The sequence below is a fragment of the Oryctolagus cuniculus genome, chromosome 5 (assembly GCF_051225735.1).
Source record: "Oryctolagus cuniculus isolate XC-2025 breed Fujian yellow rabbit chromosome 5, ASM5122573v1, whole genome shotgun sequence".
Lineage (NCBI taxonomy): Eukaryota > Metazoa > Chordata > Mammalia > Lagomorpha > Leporidae > Oryctolagus > Oryctolagus cuniculus.
Genome location: NC_142871.1, coordinates 111871302 through 111891002, shown reverse-complemented (window position 1 = coordinate 111891002; position 19701 = coordinate 111871302). Strand labels below are relative to the sequence as shown.

At 40.3% G+C, this 19701-nt stretch overlaps 1 protein-coding gene and 1 pseudogene across 3 annotated transcripts in view; both read left to right on the top strand.

Moving 5' to 3' along the window:
* Window positions 1–19701, top strand: part of PRIM2 (DNA primase subunit 2) — a 304235-nt gene that overhangs the window by 177416 nt on the left and 107118 nt on the right. The window lies entirely within an intron of this gene.
* LOC149126613 (small ribosomal subunit protein eS4 pseudogene) lies at window positions 2895–19398 on the top strand (annotated as a pseudogene).

The following is a 19701-nucleotide window of genomic DNA, read 5'->3' as shown; positions in this document are numbered from 1 at the left end:
ACCTCAGGCACTCCAGTGTGGGATGCAGGCATCTCAAGCAGCAACTTACCCACCAGGAAAAATACCCACCCCAAACTAGCTCAGAACAATTCAGTTGAGAATGATAGATGACCAGTTATCATAATCCCTATTTTTAAAGTTGGCTGTGGAGCCTCAGGAAGTTCTTATTAAGAAAACCTACCACCTTTCTCTTCGTTCAAAAGAGATAAATGAATTATTTCGTAAGACTTTACTCTTCAAAATTAATACTGGGAACTTTTCAGTTGGAAGAAATAAGCTTACTTAGATTTGTAAAGTTTTGTAAAATTCCAGAATGCTAGATAGAATTTGTACAAATCATCATTTTGCTTTCCCCAAATTGCGTATTATTAAATATGTCATCAGATGAGCCTGCATCTCATTGTGACTTTTTTGTCACCCCGTTGGTTACATATCACTGTTTTCCAAGATGAAATGTGTAGTGCGCTGCTGTTTTAGTTTAGGGATATATAAAGGTCTTGAACAATGTTCCCCTGAATATACCTCTGGAAGTTTATTTTAAATAAGTATCTCTAATACCCTAATGATATCCATAGCATAATATTTACAAAAGGGTATTAGGCCAGTAAAAATGTATGTTTAAAGAACATTATTTTCATTTATCATCTCACTTACTGAAGTGTAGACAGGTGATACTAGGAAGGAAGACTAGCAGCCAGTATTCACATGCAATAACTACAGTTGTGTGATTTTAGATTTTTTTTCTTTAAAAATAATGCCTCCCCACAGTTGTATGTATCTTCTCTTTTATCCTTCCTCTTCAAGAAAATGAAGTGCATGGAGGGCAGCAGATTATACATCATCTTAATAGGTACTCTTATTGGATGACTTGTCCTTAAAGAGCAGCTGCTTTAAAGCATTTGCTTGTTAAAGTATTTCTTCTAATTTCATTAGTATCTTTTAGCCCAACAATGAATTAGTATTCAAAGATAAAACTAACTAGCAACACAAGATATGACTTGGGCTGTATCACGTGAATTCACTTGTAAGGCATCCTAGTTTATAAACAGATATTTATACTGACCTTTATTTTAAAATCATTTAAAATAATGAAGGCATCTTCCATTAATTGGTGTTATAACAGATCACTTTTGTAAAATGTCTTTTTCTAATGTGGTAGAGTTGGTTAGTACATACACGTTTCTATTTATTCCTCTATAAACTGTCACAAATTTTATGTCAGACTGCTACCTTCCATCAGACAGCCTTTTTTTCTGGTATAATTCTCAGTGTGTGTTGTTGTTCTTTTTAAAATTATTTCTCATTTTGAAATTAGAAAGTTGAGCAATATTGTGGTGCATCTGAATATAAATGCTCGAAAATGGTTTAGTCGATAGAGGCTTCAGCCAGTCTAGGGCTTCGGCCTCGTTAATGTGGTCTGCAAGCTTCAGCTGTTTGTCAGCTCTTTCTCATCATCTCTTTGCAGTCTCTGGCAGTGCCTTGCACTATTTATTTCCTTTTCTATATGCAGCAACACAGCGTTTAGTTCAGTGATTATTGTGAAGGCTTTCCAAGTGCTGTATAAGATATTCATAAATTAGAATATATGCTTTCTCATTATTTACCACCTTTGAATTGTAAATTCTTTGACGTCTGTATAGAAAATGTTAGTGCCTTCCTAGAGATGTACTTGTCAAGAGTCAGCATTTTGTTGTTGTTGTTGTTAAGAATTAGCCTATTGTGCAAAAGGCATTGCAATAGATACTCTGTATACAAGGGAGGAGATAGATGTGGTCCCTTAAGTTTACATAAGGTACTTCAAAAAATTCCTGGAAATTAGAATTCAAAGATAAGTTTATTTTTGTGCAGAAGTGTTTTTAAATCTGTGCAGGTGGTCATAAAGTTCATGGGCAGTGCATAAATTGTAAAATTTTTTTTTTGGCAAAGTATACACACCTTTTCACCTGCCCACTAACTTTTTGAAGTGCCTCAAAGGAAAGAGGTCCAAAATTTACACACAGATTTACACAAACACATACCCTCAAATCTGCAGTAGAATCATTGTCACAGCTTAATCACTTAGAAAATAGATAGGATATCTTAAGAGATGCAGTTTCAGGGCGCCGGCGCCATGGCACAGTGGGTTAATCCTCCGCCTGTGGTGACAGCATCCCATATGGGTGCTGGTTCTAGTCCTGGCTGCTCCGCTTCCAGTCCAGCTCTCTGCTATGGCCTGGGAAAGCAGTGGAAGATGGCTCAAGTCCTTGGGCCTCTGCACCCACATGGGAGACCCGGAGGAATCTCCTGTCTCCTGGCTCCAGATCGGCACAGCTCCCAGTGTTGCAGCCATTTGGGGAGTGAACCAGCAGAAAGAAGACCTTTCTCTCTGTCTCTCCCTCTCACTGTCTGTAACTCTAACTCTCAAATAAAATAAATAAAATCTTAAAAAGAGATGCAGTTTCAGCATGTGGATTGCGCTACAAATTTAATGCCAAGTAATGTTTATGGTAAAATGTCCCAATATATAAAGCTTGGGGAAAAAAGAAATGAATCATTCTTTCATAATACAACCACTGCTAAATTTTTTTTTTATAATGCATGTGCATATTTTTATGCAATTATATTTAAAGTGGTTAAACTTTAGAAAAATTCTTTCAGTTAATATGTCATAACCATGTAATAAAGTAGAAATTTGATTTTCATGGCTCTAATTTTGAATCTGTGTAATATTTAATTGAGGATAGATCTGGTTTTACTTGGCCATTTCCATATTAATGGATATTTATTTAGACTTTTTGGTTGAGTATAGCTGTGAAGAAAAATTACAGAATGTTAGCACTTTCTATCCAGTCAGGAAAGTGAACCGGGAAAGAGAAGGGCTGCATTAACTTTCTGAAGAAAGAATTGCAACATAGATGTTTCCAGCAGATGGAGATAAGAACAAAAAGCAACAGCGAGCTAGGTTTTTATATTGCTTTGGAGACACAGGGGGGTTCATTAATCTAAAGGTATGGTGTTGTCCAGGTGAGAAAGTGGCAGAGTTCTTAATGAATGAACCAGCGACTAGAGAAAGATTTCATGAAGCTGAATTTTAAGCTCTGTTACTGTGTCTGTCTTAGATCCTTGTTAACCATCTTAAAAATATACCATCCTTTAGAATATTTTGAAAACCATGAATGTGTGTTATGAATGTGTGTTAAAGTGTCTGTATAAGAATAATAAATAGGTGTGTATAAATTTTGCTTATATTTAGAAATGAAATGAGCCTTTTGTTTGAGTAAAATAAAAAGTGGTGCATGTATTCATTTTCTATTGCAGTCAGGAAATTACCACAAATTTAGCAGATTAAAACAATGCCTGTTTATTATCTTACAGTGCTGTAGGTTAGAAATCTCAAATGGGTCTTTCTAGGCTAAAATCAAGGTGTCAGCAGGGCTGTGCTCCTTACTGAGCCTCTGGGCAGATTGTGTTTCCAGGCTCGCTTGTTTTCTTGCAGTTTGGTCCCCATCTACATGCTGACTGTCATTTGGGGCCACTTCTCTACTCCTGGAGGCTGCCTGCATTCGCTGTTGTACTCCCTGTGCGATTCTTGTGTGAGTGGCATCTCCCAACCTTCTGGAAATGCTTCCAGTCTCTGTAACCTCAGTTGTTTTCCTCTGCCTCCAACTGAGAAACTTTTCTGGTTTCAAGGGTCCATGTGATTAGATCTGCCCACATGGATATGCATGATAATCTCTAATTCAGTGTCCTTAAACTGTATTATTTCTGCAAAGCCCCCTTTGTCCTCTAACCTAATGCATTCCAAGCATTAGAGTAAATTTTCATAGAGTTTTTTTTTTAGGTTAATTCTTTTCGCTAGCTTAACATGTCTTCAGGTTGAAAACAATGGCTAAAAATGATTTCCTACAGAAATTAGATGTTACTGTTTTTCTTTTTTAATGAAAGAAAGAAGGTAGAAAAATCTTTCCTGCCTCTTCAGCCAGCTATTTTTGTCAAAGCAAGTGCCTACCTTTTGTACACAGTAGGTTTTGTAATGAGGTTACAAATAGTAGTTATGACTTACTGAGGTACTTTGTGTGAAAGTTATTCAGTACTACATGCTCACACACCCTGTAGCACTCTTAGAGGTTTTTTTTTTTTTTTTTTTTTTTTTTTTTGACAGGCAGAGTGGACAGTGAGAGAGAGAGAGAAAGGTCTTCCTTTTCCATTGGTTCATCCCCCAATGGCCGCTGTGGCACCGCGCTGATCTTGAGCCAGGTGCTTCCTCCTGGTGTCTCCCATGGGGTGCAGGGCCCAAGCACTTGGGCCATCCTCCACTGCACTCCCCGGCCACAGCAGAGAGCTGGCCTGGAAGAGGAGCAACTGGGACAGAATCTGGCGCCCCGACCAGTACTAGAACTTCGGTGTGCCGGCGCCTCAGGCGGAGGATTAGCCAGGAGCTAGGTGCTTCCCATGGTCTCCCATGTGGGTGCAGGGCCCAAGGACTGTTACTGTGATACATTAGCAATGAAAAAGTGACTTCTTAAGTTCTGTGCCACAAAGCTTTCTGAGATGTGTTTTGTACGTGTGCTGTTCAGTCCAGTAGCCAATAGCCGCATATACAAGGGTACTTCAAAAATTCACGGACAGTGGGACTAAAAGATAAGTTTATTGTGTTGCAAAACAGGTTTTGAATCCTTGCATATAAAAGTTCTTCAGGATGTTCAGTGAAAATGAACATTATGGAAAAAACTGCGTGGATTTTAAACATGTTTTGCATCAAAATAAAATTACCTTTTAATTGTGTTTTCCATGAACTGTTTGAAGTACCCTCATAGCTCTAGTTAGATTGAAGAACTGACACCAAGAATCAGGAACTCCATCTGGATCCCCCTCATGGTTGATAGAGGCCCAAGTACCTGGGCAATCACCCTCTGCCTTCATAGGCACATTAGTAGGAGGCTGGATTGGAAGGAGAGCAGCTGGGATGGCCTTGTAAGTGGTGGTTTAATGGCAACACTGCTGCCCACATATATTTTTTTAAAAATTTCTTAATCGTGAGATCTAGAGTTCCAATCTGAAATGTCCCTGGGAAAGCTTTATCTATTTGTTATTTATAGAAAATTGTAGCTGTTGAGGGTCTTGAAACTCTTAAGCTATGGCAGCTCTCATTTCTTCTGGTATCGGCTTTACTTTGCACTTGAGCTGTCCTGTCCAGGACTGTAGCAAGGGCCTCATGAGGAAAATACTTCAAGCAGCTTTGTTGGCAAGTGGTGATTCCTGTCCTGCGTCTTTCAGAGAAGACTGATGCCCAGGTGGCTTATGGAAGTCTTCTGAAACTGAATGCTTAGTTAAACCTAAGAACACCCCAGGCATTCCAGAACCAATTAACCTTTATTCAATCAGGGTAAAAGACAAAACAAAATTCAATAAAGTGGACTCAGGAAAGACAGACTGCTGAGACTCACCAAAAGTTTAAAGTCCTCACAGTTGTTTCTAGTTACCATTTAGAAAGTACTGCAAAATATTGTAACTCATGGTGAATGATAAAGGCTGCTTTTAGTAGGGCTACGTTGATTGTTACTGATTGTGTATTCATACAATCTAAAGAGGCTACCAAAATAGTTATTAAATACATAACAATGTGTCTTTTCCAATTTTTTTATTGGTGTTGTTTTGTTTTGATTTATTTTATCTATTTGAAAGGCAAAGGTACAGAGAGGTCCTCCATCCACTGCTCCGTTCCCCAGATGGCAGCAACAGCCAGGGTAGGGTCAGTCTGAAGCCAAGAGCCAGGGGCCTCCTCTGGTCTCAATCATGGGTGCAGGGGCCCAAGGACTTGGGCTATCTTCCGCTGTGGGGAGCAACTCAGACTAGACTGTTACTCAAATTAAGACTTATTCTATGCATCTGCTCTCCCACAATATGGCGCTGGGAGAGGAGGAAACAGCTTCTACACAGCTGCCTCCAGTTCAACCAATAAACTGTAGTTCCGGCTCCTGATTGGAGGAGAGCAGCGTACTCGGTGTGTGGGTAGCAGAGTTGGGATTGGTAGAAGAGGACTATAAAGGAGGAGAGAGACAACATGCACCAGGAACATCTATCTGAAGGAACATCTGAGCAGCCCCCGAGAGAGCCAGCCGGCGGTGTGCCGCTCCCCCGCGGAAGTGGGGAAAGTGGCAGGGGGAACCACCCTTCCACGGAGGTGGAAGGGACGGTAGCCAACCCGGGGAGGGCCGAGCAGATAAAAGAACAGCGCAGGGTCCTGTGTTGTTCCTCCACGAAGAGGGGGGAGCAACATTCCGCCACCCTCCCAGGAGCATCATTTGGGAGCTGGATCGGAAGTGGAGCAGCCAGGACTCAAACTGGCACCCACATGGGATGCCAGCACCGCAAGTGGCAGCCCAACCCATTGTAGCACAACACAGGCCCCTTGGATTTTTCTTTTTTAAGTTTTATTTATTTATTTGACAAGGAAGAGACAGAGAGAAACTCCTATCCTCTGATTCATTCCCCCACGATATCTGCCATGTAGGTAGAAGGAACTCCATCACACGAGCCATCATTGCTGCCTTCCAGGGTTTGCATTAGCAGGAAGTTGAAGTCTGGAGACAGAACCAGAAACCAAACCTAGAAATTTCCATGTGGGATATTGGTGTCCTAACTAGCGTATTGATGGCTAGGCCAAACACTTGCCTCTCTGAGGTCTTCTTGAAGTCTGCCCCTAATTACCCAATTTAAAGTCACCTCTCAGATGCTTTATCACATTATTTCACTCTGTTCTGCAGAGCAGAATCATGGGCCGAATTGCATTTGCCTAGAATGTCAGCCGTGAGAAGAACAAGAGATTTGTCCACCTTATTTGCTGTCTCCCATTCCTTATAACAGTGGTTGGTATATTAGGAGTTCAGTTAGTGAGTGAGTGGTTGTGTGAATGATAAACACTTTTGGGTTTAAAAACTTTACCTTTCATTGAATTTTTTAAGCTACTAAATGGTGAGACTGAATATGATGATAATTTGGGCAAAAACAAAACCTGATGTATTTTCTGTCTTTTATGAGGGAAAACTCTGATAGACAAATGTTTTTACGTTTGTGGATAGTTAGTGCTGATGTTGTCTTTTATTGTGGGTCTTGGGGCTTTTTTTCATAGTATCAAGTAATAATTTTTTTAAATTATTACCTTTATTGGTTCTTTTTTTTTTTTTCCTATCCTTCACCCAGATTCTTTATATTATGTTTTACCACATTTGTTTGGTCATTCTCTTGTATCTACTTTTTAAAAAAATTTGTTATTTATTATTATTTTTCTCAAGCCCACCCTAGACTGGGGTGTTTATCTATTTATTTTACCTTGTAACCTTTTATTTTAAGTTATACAAATTCCTGCATTTCATATAGGAGCTAATATTTGTGAACAGAATACTTTCTGTTCCTCTTGTGACCTAAAGCAAAAAGTACCTCTACATTTTTCATCCCCATTTCTTCAGAAGTTAAAGATGTATTTAAAAACTGAGAACTATTTTGTACCTTGCTGTTGTGATCTCTGAATTGCAACCCTTAAGCATCATAAAGCACCAACAGTAACTCTGCAAAACTCAAGGAGTTTACATAATGATTGCTGGACTGTGACTTTCAGTAATAATCCTCATTATCCATCCCTGCTGTCCCCTCTTTCCCCAAAGAAAAACCCACCAGAACTCCAAAGGCATTGTGACCCTGTTTCTCTCCTGTTGCAGGAGAACAAATATGAGGGGTAATCATAGAATGCTGTAAATGGGTGATAGCTAATCACAGATGTATTCCAGATTTTAAATTATTTGTGGAATGATGGGAAGATGTTGTCCATCAGTGGGATGTATTAATTCTGCTAGATGTTAGCACTTTAGTTCTTCAACCTCTCAATTGGTCATTACTACTTCTCAGCCATCCTTCCTTTATAGCAATCATTTGATTATCTTGGGCCTAAACCAAAGCAGCTTCTCTTAGGAGATCATTATACTATCAAAATAAACATTTAAGAATATAGCATTGGGGCAGGTGCTGTGGTGTAGGTGGTAAAGCAGAAGCCTGCAGTGCTGGCATCCCATATGGATGCTGGTTCAAGAGCTGGCTGCTCCACTTCTGACCCTGCTCCTGCTAATGTGCCTGGGAAAGCAGTGGAAGATGCCCCAAGTCCTTGGGCCTCTGCACCAACATGGGAGACCTGGAAAAAGCTCTTGGCTGCTGACTTCAGCCTAGCTCATCCCTGGCTGTTGAGGCTGTTTGGGGGAGTGAACCAGTGAATGTAAGACCTCTTTGTGGGTCTCTTTCTGTCTCTCTACCTTTCAAATCTTTTTTTTAAGAATATGTCATGAAGAAGGGATACACAAAAGTTACAGAAAGAGAGATGTTGTTTGCCTTAAATGTGTATTGTGAAAATTTCTATGAAGTATAAATGCATGCTATAGGTATTTGTGTACACATTTTACTTTTGTTATAAATTTTAATGAAATGTAATTTACATACAAAGAAATCTGCCTTTTTTTAACTGCAATTCAATGACTTGACAAATTTAAGGTACTTGTATTTTTGATAGAAAAATGAGATTCAGTTGAAGATTAAGCTTTCATCGAATTGTTGCTGCTATAAATTGGAATAAGTAGGGCAATATGGACTACATGGAGAAAAGGAGACCAACCTAAAGTAAAGAAAAGCAGCATTGTACCACTGATAGTTCTTACCTAGGGATGGTCCCGATTTTTGTAGGATATGTGAGCTTCTGGGAATCATATAATTTCTCCCAGTTACACAGAAATACAGATCATTATACTGCAGATTGTCTGGTGGTAGTTTTCTGGGAATTTTTTTTTAAAACAAAATTGAGTAAAATTCATGCTTGTGGAAAAGTAATTTACATTCCATTTAAAACAGAATTTTATTGATTGTGTTCTCATTTGGAATAACTGCAGGGAAAATCACCTGGGCTAACACAAGTTGGATACCATTTACTAGGGATTTAGCTGTAAAAAGAAACTCATTTCAATTTCAGCAGTGACAGCTGTTGAGTGAATTTTCCTGTGATATCCTTCACAGTAGGAAATGATACATTGTAACTTTGGCTCCCTTGATTTCCTACCCACCCAACAAATCCAAACTGCAGGGGTTGCGCTTTGTAAATGTCTGAATGGCCTAGTTTATGTGGACAGAGTATTTTTTTTAACGTTCCAAGTAGGTAAAATTGTGATTGCAGAAATGGATATATTGGTGATGTACAGAGACCTTTGTTTTCTCTCCCAGGAAATTGGTTTCTATTTGTGTTGTGATTATACCTGGCTTTTTGTGGAAAGGATGTATTGGAACTTGGCATATGTTTATAGAATGATGTTGGAGATTATACTTCAATTTGAAGGATGTATGGGCTTACTTTTTTAATGGTCCAAATAAATGTCTCCTTGATGCTTTTGACTACTTGTGGTGCTTTCTTCACTATTTTTTTTTTTAATTTTGCCAGTTTAAGAAATATGACAAACTGTAGCCTGCCACATAGAAAGGAGTAAATAGCATCAACATTCTTAAGTTCACGAGTTCTGGAAGATGCCTGACAAAGAAAGAAGTATGTTTTATGTATTATTTTATGAACCTTAGAATCTCTATCTGTTGATGGGGTGGGGTGCAGAGAGAATGCCCTTCAAGGGTGGGAAAATTCTTTCCACTCTGGCTTAAGATCTTGCTGTAATCCTCTTTAACATCCCTTACCCCCCCTCTCCCAATATCCTTCCTTCTCCTTAGAATGGCTTCCTACAAATGAGAGAAGAATGGACAGTTGCAATTAAGTGTTGAAGTGGCCAAGCAGGCTTAAGGACTCCCAAATAGAAATGTGTCACAGCTGTATTTCTCCCCAAAGTAACCATTCAGGTTACCTTCAAGCTCATGGGAATTTAAATTGCTTCCCTAATAGTATAAATGGCAAACTATTGCTAATGTGTAAAAACTTGATTTCCAAATACAATGTGAAAGCAAGGACATCTACAGTAGATGTGAGGCACTTCCTTTAGTATGTCCAATTGCATCTGATTTTCTGTTTATGACTAGGAGAGATCAATGTTAATTAGGCACATAGCAGTCAGGATAGGTCAGTTGGATATTCTACAGTATACCTGGTCCTTCAGAGAGTTTGATGGTTCATGTCATTGTATCATCATTGTACAAAAGTGCTATCCATTAGAAACATAATGAAAGCAACCAATATGAGCCAAATAGATAATTTTTAATTATTTAATGAAATTAATTTTAATTAAATCTTGCTAATATATCCCATATATCATTTTAACATGTGATGGATATGAAAAATGCTTTTTTGAAGATTTATTTGTTTCAAAGAGTCACAGAGAAAGAGAGAGAGGTCTTCTATCCACTGATTCACTCCCCAAAAGACCACAACAGCCAGGGCTGGGTTGGTATGAAGCCAGAAGCCTGGAACCCCGTCTGGATCTTCCATGTGGGTGCAGGGGCCCAAGTATTTGAGCCAGCTTCCACTGCTTTTCCAGGCTCATTAGCAGGGAGCTGGATCAAGAGTAGAGCAGTGGGGACTCAAACCATTGCCCATATAGGATGCTGATGTTGCAGGCAGAAGCCTAACCTGCTGTGCCACCACGCCAGCCCAAATATCAAAAATTATTAATATTTTGCTTTATTTTTTCTACTAAGTCTTTGAAAGCTAGTGGTTGCTTTATACTTACTGAACATTTCAGTTCTGACTAAGCTACATTTCAGTGCTCAATAGTCACATTTACTAATGGATACTGTATTGAACAGTACAGCTCTCCAAAATTGGATTCCATTTAAATCTCCAGTGATTGAGGTTGAATCTTTGTACTTTGGAAACTTCTTAAAGATGCAAGTGTAGATTATAATGGCAGACTCACAAAACCGTCCACGTGACAGGTTGTTTAAGTCATCTCAATTCTCTACTTCGAGGTTAGATATTTTATTTTATTTTTATTTTTATTTTTTGATAGGCAGAGTTAGACAGTGAGAGAGAGAGAGAGACAGAAAGAAAGGTCTTCCTTCTGTTGGTTCACCCAAAACGGCTGTCACAGCCGGCATGCTGCTGTGATCCAAAGCCAGGAGCAGGTGCTTCCTCCTGGTCTCCCATGCGGGTGCAGGGCCTAAGCACTTGGGCCACCCTCCACTGCCCTCCTGGGCCACAGCAGAGAGCTGGACTGGAAGAGGAGCAACAGGGACAGAATCCGGCGCCCCAACCAGGACTAGAACCCAGGGTGCCGGCGCCGCAGGCAGAGGATTAGCCTAGTGAGCCACGGCGCCGGCCAAGGTTAGATATTTTAAATGAATGTATACATAGAGTAAATAAGAAAAAAAATTTCTGGTATTCATGGAAGAAATGGTGAATGCTAAGACCACAGAAAAAGAACAACAAATGTGTTAAAGTACAATAAATATAGGCCTGGATGATGATGATGACGATGATTACAGTTTGAAGGAAAAATGCAGTGTTTAGCTTTACAGACATCTCATTTGTTCCTCAAAACAGCCTTTTGAGGTCCATTCTTTTGTGTTTTCTATTATAAATTCCTGCCCTACCAGTGATGAAGCTGAACGTGATCAAGAGATCTTGTAAAGTCACAGGATAGTGTGTGTCTAGGCATGACTGCTGAATTCTGCGGCCTACTCACATCTCCACTACTTACATCTTCACTCCTCCCTGCTCCTTCCTTTGTGCTGATGATTGCCGTTGGCAATCCAGACTTGGAAGAATTACACACAAGAGGAATTGCAGCTAACTCCTCAACTGGTGGAGCTATTCCATGACGTCATGTTTATTCCTGCAAGTTGCCATCAGTAGTCTGAAAAGGAGACAATGATTGGAGGTGTAATCACCCTTGAAAAACTGACTTTTGCCCTTTCATTTTGCCAGCTATGCCTTGTGGCATTTATGTCACAGTACTGGAGCTCGTGAATAACACTCTTGGAGCCACGGTGTGCTGATCCATCTTCTGCTAACACTCGGTGCCGCAGGATGGAAAGATTATTTTTTTTTTCTTAACCAGCTAATCTTGCTGTGAGACCCACATATCCACTGTCATATAATTTCAGCTTTTTTTTTATTTTGTTTTGTTTTCAACTCTGCTTCAACACTCAAAAGCTATTCCCTGTTGAGTACTTAAGTGCTGATATTGATATTCTTGGTGCATTCAACAGGACTTAGATTTCTGTTTCTACATTGTTTAGGAATCAGTCTGCCTTTCACTTGCATTCTACAAATCAGATGTGTGCAGATGCTTCTCTTTCACAATTATCTTTTTATATGCCCATGGTGTTTTTATTTTGTAAACTACATGTTTGTGTGATAGTGCTATGGGAAAATGCCAATTCAGTGTGGATATGATCTTAATTGTTTATTTGAGGAGCAGAGAGACAGAGAGTGCTTGCTGTATTCTGCTGGTTTACTCTCTAAATCCTGCAAGGACCAGAGCTGTTCTAAGCTAAAACTGGGTGCCAGGAATACAATCCAAGTATCCTATGTGGTAGGGACCCAACTGCTTGAGTCATCATCATTGCTTCCCAGGGTCTGTTTTAGCAGGAAGCTGGAGTCAGGAACTTGAGCCCCATATCAGACATAGGAATCAAGCATCTTAGCCACTAGGCTAAAGCCTGCCCCAAGAGTTTATTATGCACAGTTGTTAGGTTCTGTTTTTTTTTTTTTTTTTTTTTTTAATGCTGTTATGCATATAATTAAGTTTTTAAAAACTCTTGGCCAAATCTCAAGTTTTCATTTAAACAAACCTAAAACAAAAGGAAACAGCATCTATTATTATTAATTTTTGTTGCGAGGCCTACATGACAGGGCAAGCCTAATTTCTTACTACCTAATTTCATTTCTTTTTTCCCATTGGCTTTGCTTGTCTTTTTATCTAAACTAACCTGTTCCCCCAGAAGCTTGGAGTTAGACATCTCCCTGGCTTCACCTGTCTCTTTCTACATGTATGTGTAACCTTCCAGGTCCTGAGAAACAAGGACTTTTAAATTTTCTAAAATGCCAACTGTGTCATATGCTTACCTAAAAACCCCTTAAACAACTCTAATAAACTGAAATGATATACTCGACTTAATCTAATCAAGATTTCAGAGTCTCTTAGTGCATACAGAAATACTGAACTACAAATGTTAAAAATGATAAAACAACCAGGCCTCTGACTTTTTTGTTTTCACATCCTACTTGTGAGCTCCCAAATGGAAATTAATCTTCTAACTGCAATCCAGTTCTTCCACTTTACTACCCAGTCCCATGTTCACATTCAATGTCTTCCTTCATCTCGGCCTTCCCACGCTGGTCCCCCAGGTCATGTTTCCCTTCTGGTGGCGCAGGCTCTGCTCAGCTGTGTTGTCAGTCATTTCAGCAACATTCTAACAGCCTTCTAGAATACAGTAGTCCGTGTTTCTAAAACATAACTGTCTGTAGTCAGTCAGTCTTTCCAGTGCTATCCCTTACCTTTTCCCACATTTCATTTAGAAAGACTGTCAGGATCTCCCCCTGCGGGAACTGGCCAGGCTGCCACGAAGGAAGAGTCGAGGAGACAGAGGAAGGTCAAGCTACAAGCTAAACACACTTTATTGGTACTCTAGGCGACTAGGAGGAGAGATCGCTCAAGCCTACTCCTGTGGGCACTAGGCACTCCGGCCTGGGTAGAGAGGCTGAGCAACCTCTGGTTTACAGCGTCTGAGGGTCCCCTTATATACAGTTTCTAGAGGCTAGCCCCGCCCACATTCCGACCTCCCAGGGTCCCGTAGTCATGGCAACAACAGTTTGTGGTTAGGCAGTGTAGTTAGGACGCCCTTTTTCAAATCTTACCAGCTCGGGTGGTTACCTTTCTACCCTTCCTTCCTTCCTCCCTCCCTCCCTCCCTCCCTCCCTTCCGGACAGTGAGAGAGAGAGAGAGAGACAGAGAGAAAGGTCTTCCTTTGTCGTTGGTTCACCCTACAATGGCTGCCGGGACTGGTGCGCTGTGCTGACCCCACAGCAGGAGCCTGGTCTCCCATGGGGTGCAGGGCCCAAGCACTTGGGCCATCCTCCACTGCACTCCCTGGCCACAGCAGAGAGCTGGCCTGGAAGAGGGGCAACCCGGACAGAATCCAGCGCCCCGACCGGGACTAGAACCTGTTGTGCGGGCACCGCTAGGCGGAGGGTTAGCCTGTTGAGCCAAGGCGCTGGCCATCTACTTTTCTTTCAAGGTGTGCTACTGGCAGTTGCTTTCTTTCAAAGGGTGCTACTTTGTTTCAAATGGCGCTACAATTATTTTCTCCATGAATGGTTCCCTAACAAAGACCTTTTTGTGGGTTGTGGAACCTTTGTTTTTGAGTGCTAGAAAAGGTGCCTTGCTTTTCCTGGATATCTGTAGGAGTGTCTTTTAGAAACATTGTTCGGATATCCCAGTAAATGCCACAGGTCCTGTTTCATGAGCTGATGAGCATTGCTCTTAAGAAGTTTTATTCTTTTATGGTAGCATGATTTTGTTGCATTTTCTTCCTTGAGCTTCTCTCCTTGCTTAATTATTACCAGGAAATGTACCTCTGGGAACATTCTAACGGCAAGAGATACTTATTATCTGAACTTAGATATATTTCTTCAAAAATTTACTCCTGAAATGAAGTGTATTGTTTGACTAAATAGCCTTGCTCATGGAAAATAAAATTGTGTCCTGGAAGAAGTCAGTCACTCAGCCAAAAACTTCTTGACCCCTCTTCTTCCTTCACCAATCCAGAAAATCAGATTCATCACCTGCCTACCTTTCTCCACTTAGGGCAGCTTCTTACTTCAGACTCTCAAGGCCTCTTGCCCGGATGAAATATTGCCTGTAATATTGTTCCAGTTTACTTTCCACTGCCCCATCCATGCTGTTTCTCCTCGTTTCTCCACACTGACTTCTTTCTCTGGTGTAAACTGCCTTATGTCAGGTTTCACCTTAAATATTTTTTATGGTTCTTCATTGCATACATAGCATGGGGTACAAAGTTTCTCATCATCTAGATCTTGTGTTGTCTAATAATCTCCCTCTCCCAGCTACATCTGTCCATATCTAGTTCAAATGTTTTTTAATTTTAATGTTTATTACTTTTTAACTCTTCTACCAAGATGCAATGATATAAGTAAACTCTTGATTACAGATGAGCAGAGAGGAAAAGTCCCATTCCTGATTCTGATGCTGCTTAACATCTTCATTTCTGTCATCCCCCTGCGCTCCTTTATTGTCCTTCTGTGTGTTTAATGCTTGCCCATCCTGGGCTGGTTGCCACCATCTTTTCTTTAAATATATTTCTAGAATTTTGATATCTATTTGGATTATTTATATTCTCTCTAATTATATATATGCTCAGTAAACTTTTGCTTCAACCATTACTGCTGTTCTCTTTTTGCTTTTTTTTTTTTATATATATTTATTTACTTACTTGAAAGTCATAGTTACAGAGAGAGAGGAGAGGTGGTGGCGGGGCGGGGGGTGCCAGACTTCCATCCACTGGTTCACTCCCCAATTGTCCGCAATGGCTGGGGCTGCACCTATCTGAAGCCAGGAGATCTCCCACACGGGTGCAGGAGCCCGAAGACTTGGGCCATTTTCTACTGCTTTCCCACGCCATAGCAGAGAGCTAGATAAGAAGTGGAGCAGCTGGGACTTGAACTGGCACCTATATGGGTTGTTGGCACTGCAGGCGGTGGCTTTATCCACTATGCCACAGCACCAGCCCTTTTTGCTTTTTCCCTTGGAATTTAGTCCATTTATAAATACTATCAGTATTGAGGAACAATCATCTTATACAAAGGTGCTTCACAAAGTTTCAGGAAAAATATAGTTAAAATATAAATACATTTTGGTACAATTTTTTGTGTGTTTTTCATGTTTTTTTAAGATATATTAATTTATTTGAAAGCTGGAGTGATGGGCAGGTAGAAGAGAGTTAGAGAGAGAGCTAGTGAGCTATCTTACATTGTGTAGTTTATTCCCCAAATGCCAGCAATGACCAGGGCTAGGCCAGACTGAAGCCAGGAGCTGGAAGCAAGGAACACCATCTGTTTCTCTCATGTAGGTGACAGGAACCCAAGTACTTGAGCCATTGTGTGCTGTCTCCCTTGCACCTAAGCAGGAAGATGGATCAGAAAGGCAGAGCAGTCAGGACTGCAGCCAGGCACCCTGTGTGGGATATGGACATCTCAAGTGGTGACTTAACCTGCAGTGCTACAACACCTACCCTCCATGAATTTTCTGAGCACTCACATGACAAATGTGCAGCTAATCATTCAGGCAAATGTGTGCTTCTTTTTTATATATCTTCTCTGTGTACTTATTGTATTGCATTAATCTGGCCTGAGCCAACTTCTACATAAAGTTTTTCAGTCATTGACTCCATTTACTTAATAACTATAATCGAGTTTGTGCATCGTTTTAGTATTTATAGCAGATTTTCACATTTGTTAATCTATCTGATGTTATGTCATTGTAATTACCACCTTTAAGTTTATAGAATAGGACACTGAAGCTTATCAGGGTAATGGTGTGGCCTATACCTCCCAGCTGGGTGATGGCTCCTTTATAGGATCATACAGCTTGTCTAACTGTCCTGTTATTTCTATTTCTATGCTTTCTGGTCAAGACTGCAGTCGGTTGTGTACTAGAATATGCTTTACTGGTTCTAATTGACAGTTTGACTACTTATTTTATTTGCTTTATTTAATTGACAGTGTTTCTGTCAATTAGGCAGGCCTGGTATTATTATGTGTAATGTAAATTAGTACTATTAAGTAACTTGCCCCAGTTTGAATAAAGAGCAAAATAAGAACAGATTTTCAGACTCCTGGTCTACTGCTATTCCCATTGTCCCGTGCTGCCTCTTTGGTCTTTTGTAAGATATATTGGAAAGTGAAATACATTTTTATTCTTGGGATTTCAGTGAAACGGTTCTCTGGTTATATTGTATAGTAACATGGAAAATATTTAAGTTAAATGGCAGCTGTTGGTTTAACAACTTGAGTTTTGTATGCCATGGTGCTATTAGGATTAATGGAATGCAGAGAATTCAATGATACCTTAATTGTTAGGAAGTTGTTTCTTGAGGGAGACGTAATACAAGAGGCAAGATGACATGTTTTGGGATATGGGAATATAGAGGAAGAATAATAATGTTTTCTTTAATACCCCCATAGGTTCTTAGTTGGAATAGACCCGTGTGACAAAAAACCGATTAAGGAGAGAGAAACAGAAGTTTATTGATATGTATATTTCATATATGCACAGGAGACACCCAGGGAATAACTGGTTCTCAAAAGAGGGCGATTTGGGTTGTATAACATCTTCAACAAAGATCAGAACGTTTTTAGAGAAATAATAAGACATAGGAAAAGAGCTCAGAGTCTCTGGGAGAAGCGTTTTGTAGGAAGGCAAAGAAATGGCAGACCGAGGCACATTCGTGGAACTTGTGCCTGCATATTGCCTCTGGATGAAGTTGTCTTTGGGGTTGATCTTTGTTCTCCTTCATGGGCCACCTGTAATTTTTGTAAATCTGTGTCTTGCTTTTAGGTGACTAGAAGGAAGACAGAGAGCTTTCCTAAATCTGGCTGCTTAACCTGCCTTCAGCTGAATAGTTCTTCGTATTTTGGTGTTCATATGCTGGTCTCCCTGGGTATCACTCTGTGATTCTCAGGCCTTTCTTTGCCCATGGAGGAAAGACTATGGCAGGGGAAGGTCTGCTAGCCAATAGCTGCAGCATCCTAAAATACTTTGTGACTTTGCTTCATAAAGCATACTCATTGTTGAGTCAGTAAAATTGATTGTAGAAACAACCACTTCTCAGCAGAGCATTTTGAGAGTATATGTGCTTCAGCAAGAGGAATCTGTACTGAGTAGAGAGCCAAGAGTCTGGAATTCTTTGTCATCAAAATGATGTTTCACTCCAGGATTTCCCTTTAGTTGTGGTGTTTGCAAAATCTATAGTTTGTGTGTGTGTGTGTGTGTGTGTGTTTAATGCAATCTAGTTGCTGTGTTTGCCCCATTAAACATTACTATGTCTGAATCTGTATTTATGAAGTTGGGTAGGTGTACAGTGTTGTATTAGGGAGATAAAATTCTATAAAAGTAGATGGATTTAGGAAGAATAATCAAGTATATTGACTAATTTGTAAATAATATAGAAATATTTATTACAGGGGAGAGGATGAAGTAGTGTAGTGAAGAAACAGGGAATTATTTTTTATTTATTTTTTATTTTATTTATTTGACAGAGTTAGAGAGAGAGAGACAGAGAGAGGGGTCTTCCTTCTGTTGGTTCATTCCCCAAATGGCCACTACGGCCGGAACTGTGCCTATCTGAAGCTAGGAGCCAGGTGCCTCTTCCTGGTCTCCCACACAGGTGCAGGGGCCCAAACACTTAGGCCATCCTCTACTGCTTTCCCAGGCCACAGCAGAGAGCTGGACTGGAAGAGGAGCAATGGGGACTAGAACCTGGCACCACATGGGATGCCAGCACCGCAGACAGAGGATTAACCTAGTGTGCCACTGTGCTGGCCCTGAAGCAGGGAGTTATTAAGGGTCAAAGGTTTAAATTCTCACTGCATTGCTTGTTCATCTGATCCTAACAAGTTGCTGACTCCTCTGAGCCTCAGTTTCCTTATTTGTCAGATAAAGAGAAATTTTCACAGGCCTCTTTCTGTGCCTGGCACAGCCTTGGCTTGTAGTCCCAAGAAGCATCTAAAGCGAGAAGCAACTCCAAAACCTAGGATGCTGGGTAAATCTACCACTTGCTCCTTGTCCATCCACTGGTCCCCACAAGCAGAGAAGATGTCTTCTTCCTCTGATCATTTTCCTAAGGAACACACGTTAATATGCACTGACAGGAAATGAAATAAAAAAAATCTTCATGCAGCAGTTCATTTCATTAAGATTGATGAATGGATATAATTCACCCTGCTGGTTTCATGCATGTCAGGAGCATTGACAAGATTGGAGAGAATTTCTGTTTGATCTGTGACACCAAGTGTTGCTTTGCTGTTCATCATGTTATACCCAAGGAGGCCAAGCACAAGTGCACAGTGAAAATGATCTTTGTTGGCACAAAAGGAATCCCTCATCTGGTGACTGATGATACTGGCATCATTCACTATCCAGATCTCTCTTTATAAAGTGAGAGGCCCTGTGATTTGGAGATTGACAAGATTATTAATTTCTCTGCATTTGACACTGGTTGCCTGTGTGTGGTGGTCAGAGTTGCTAACTTGGGAAGAATTGGTGTGATCACCAGCAGAGAGAGATTCCTGCCTCTTTTTATGTGATTTGTGTGCAAGAGGTCAGTGCCAGCAGCCTTGCCACTCACCTCTTCAGCATTTCCATTGTTGCCAAAGGCAAGAAATTGTGGATTTTCCTGAGAGAAAGGAATCCACTTTACCATGGATGAAGAGAGAGTCAAGATGAGTGTCCCAACCAAGCAGTGGGTTAAATTGTCATTAGTTTGGAAAAGTCTTTATGCTTAATTAAATATAATAAAGTCAAAAACAGGAGCCCAAATCCTCTCTCAGAGTGGTTGTTAACATCTCATCAGAAGATGTAGGTGAGGACTGTTTACTCACTGTATATAGTTAAATATGTATATTAGTTATCTTAATAAACTGATTACTGTATGTCAGGCCCTTTAACAAGTGATTTTCAATTTAGCCCTCCTATTCACTCTGCAAAGTAGAGTTTTGACCCACTCACCACT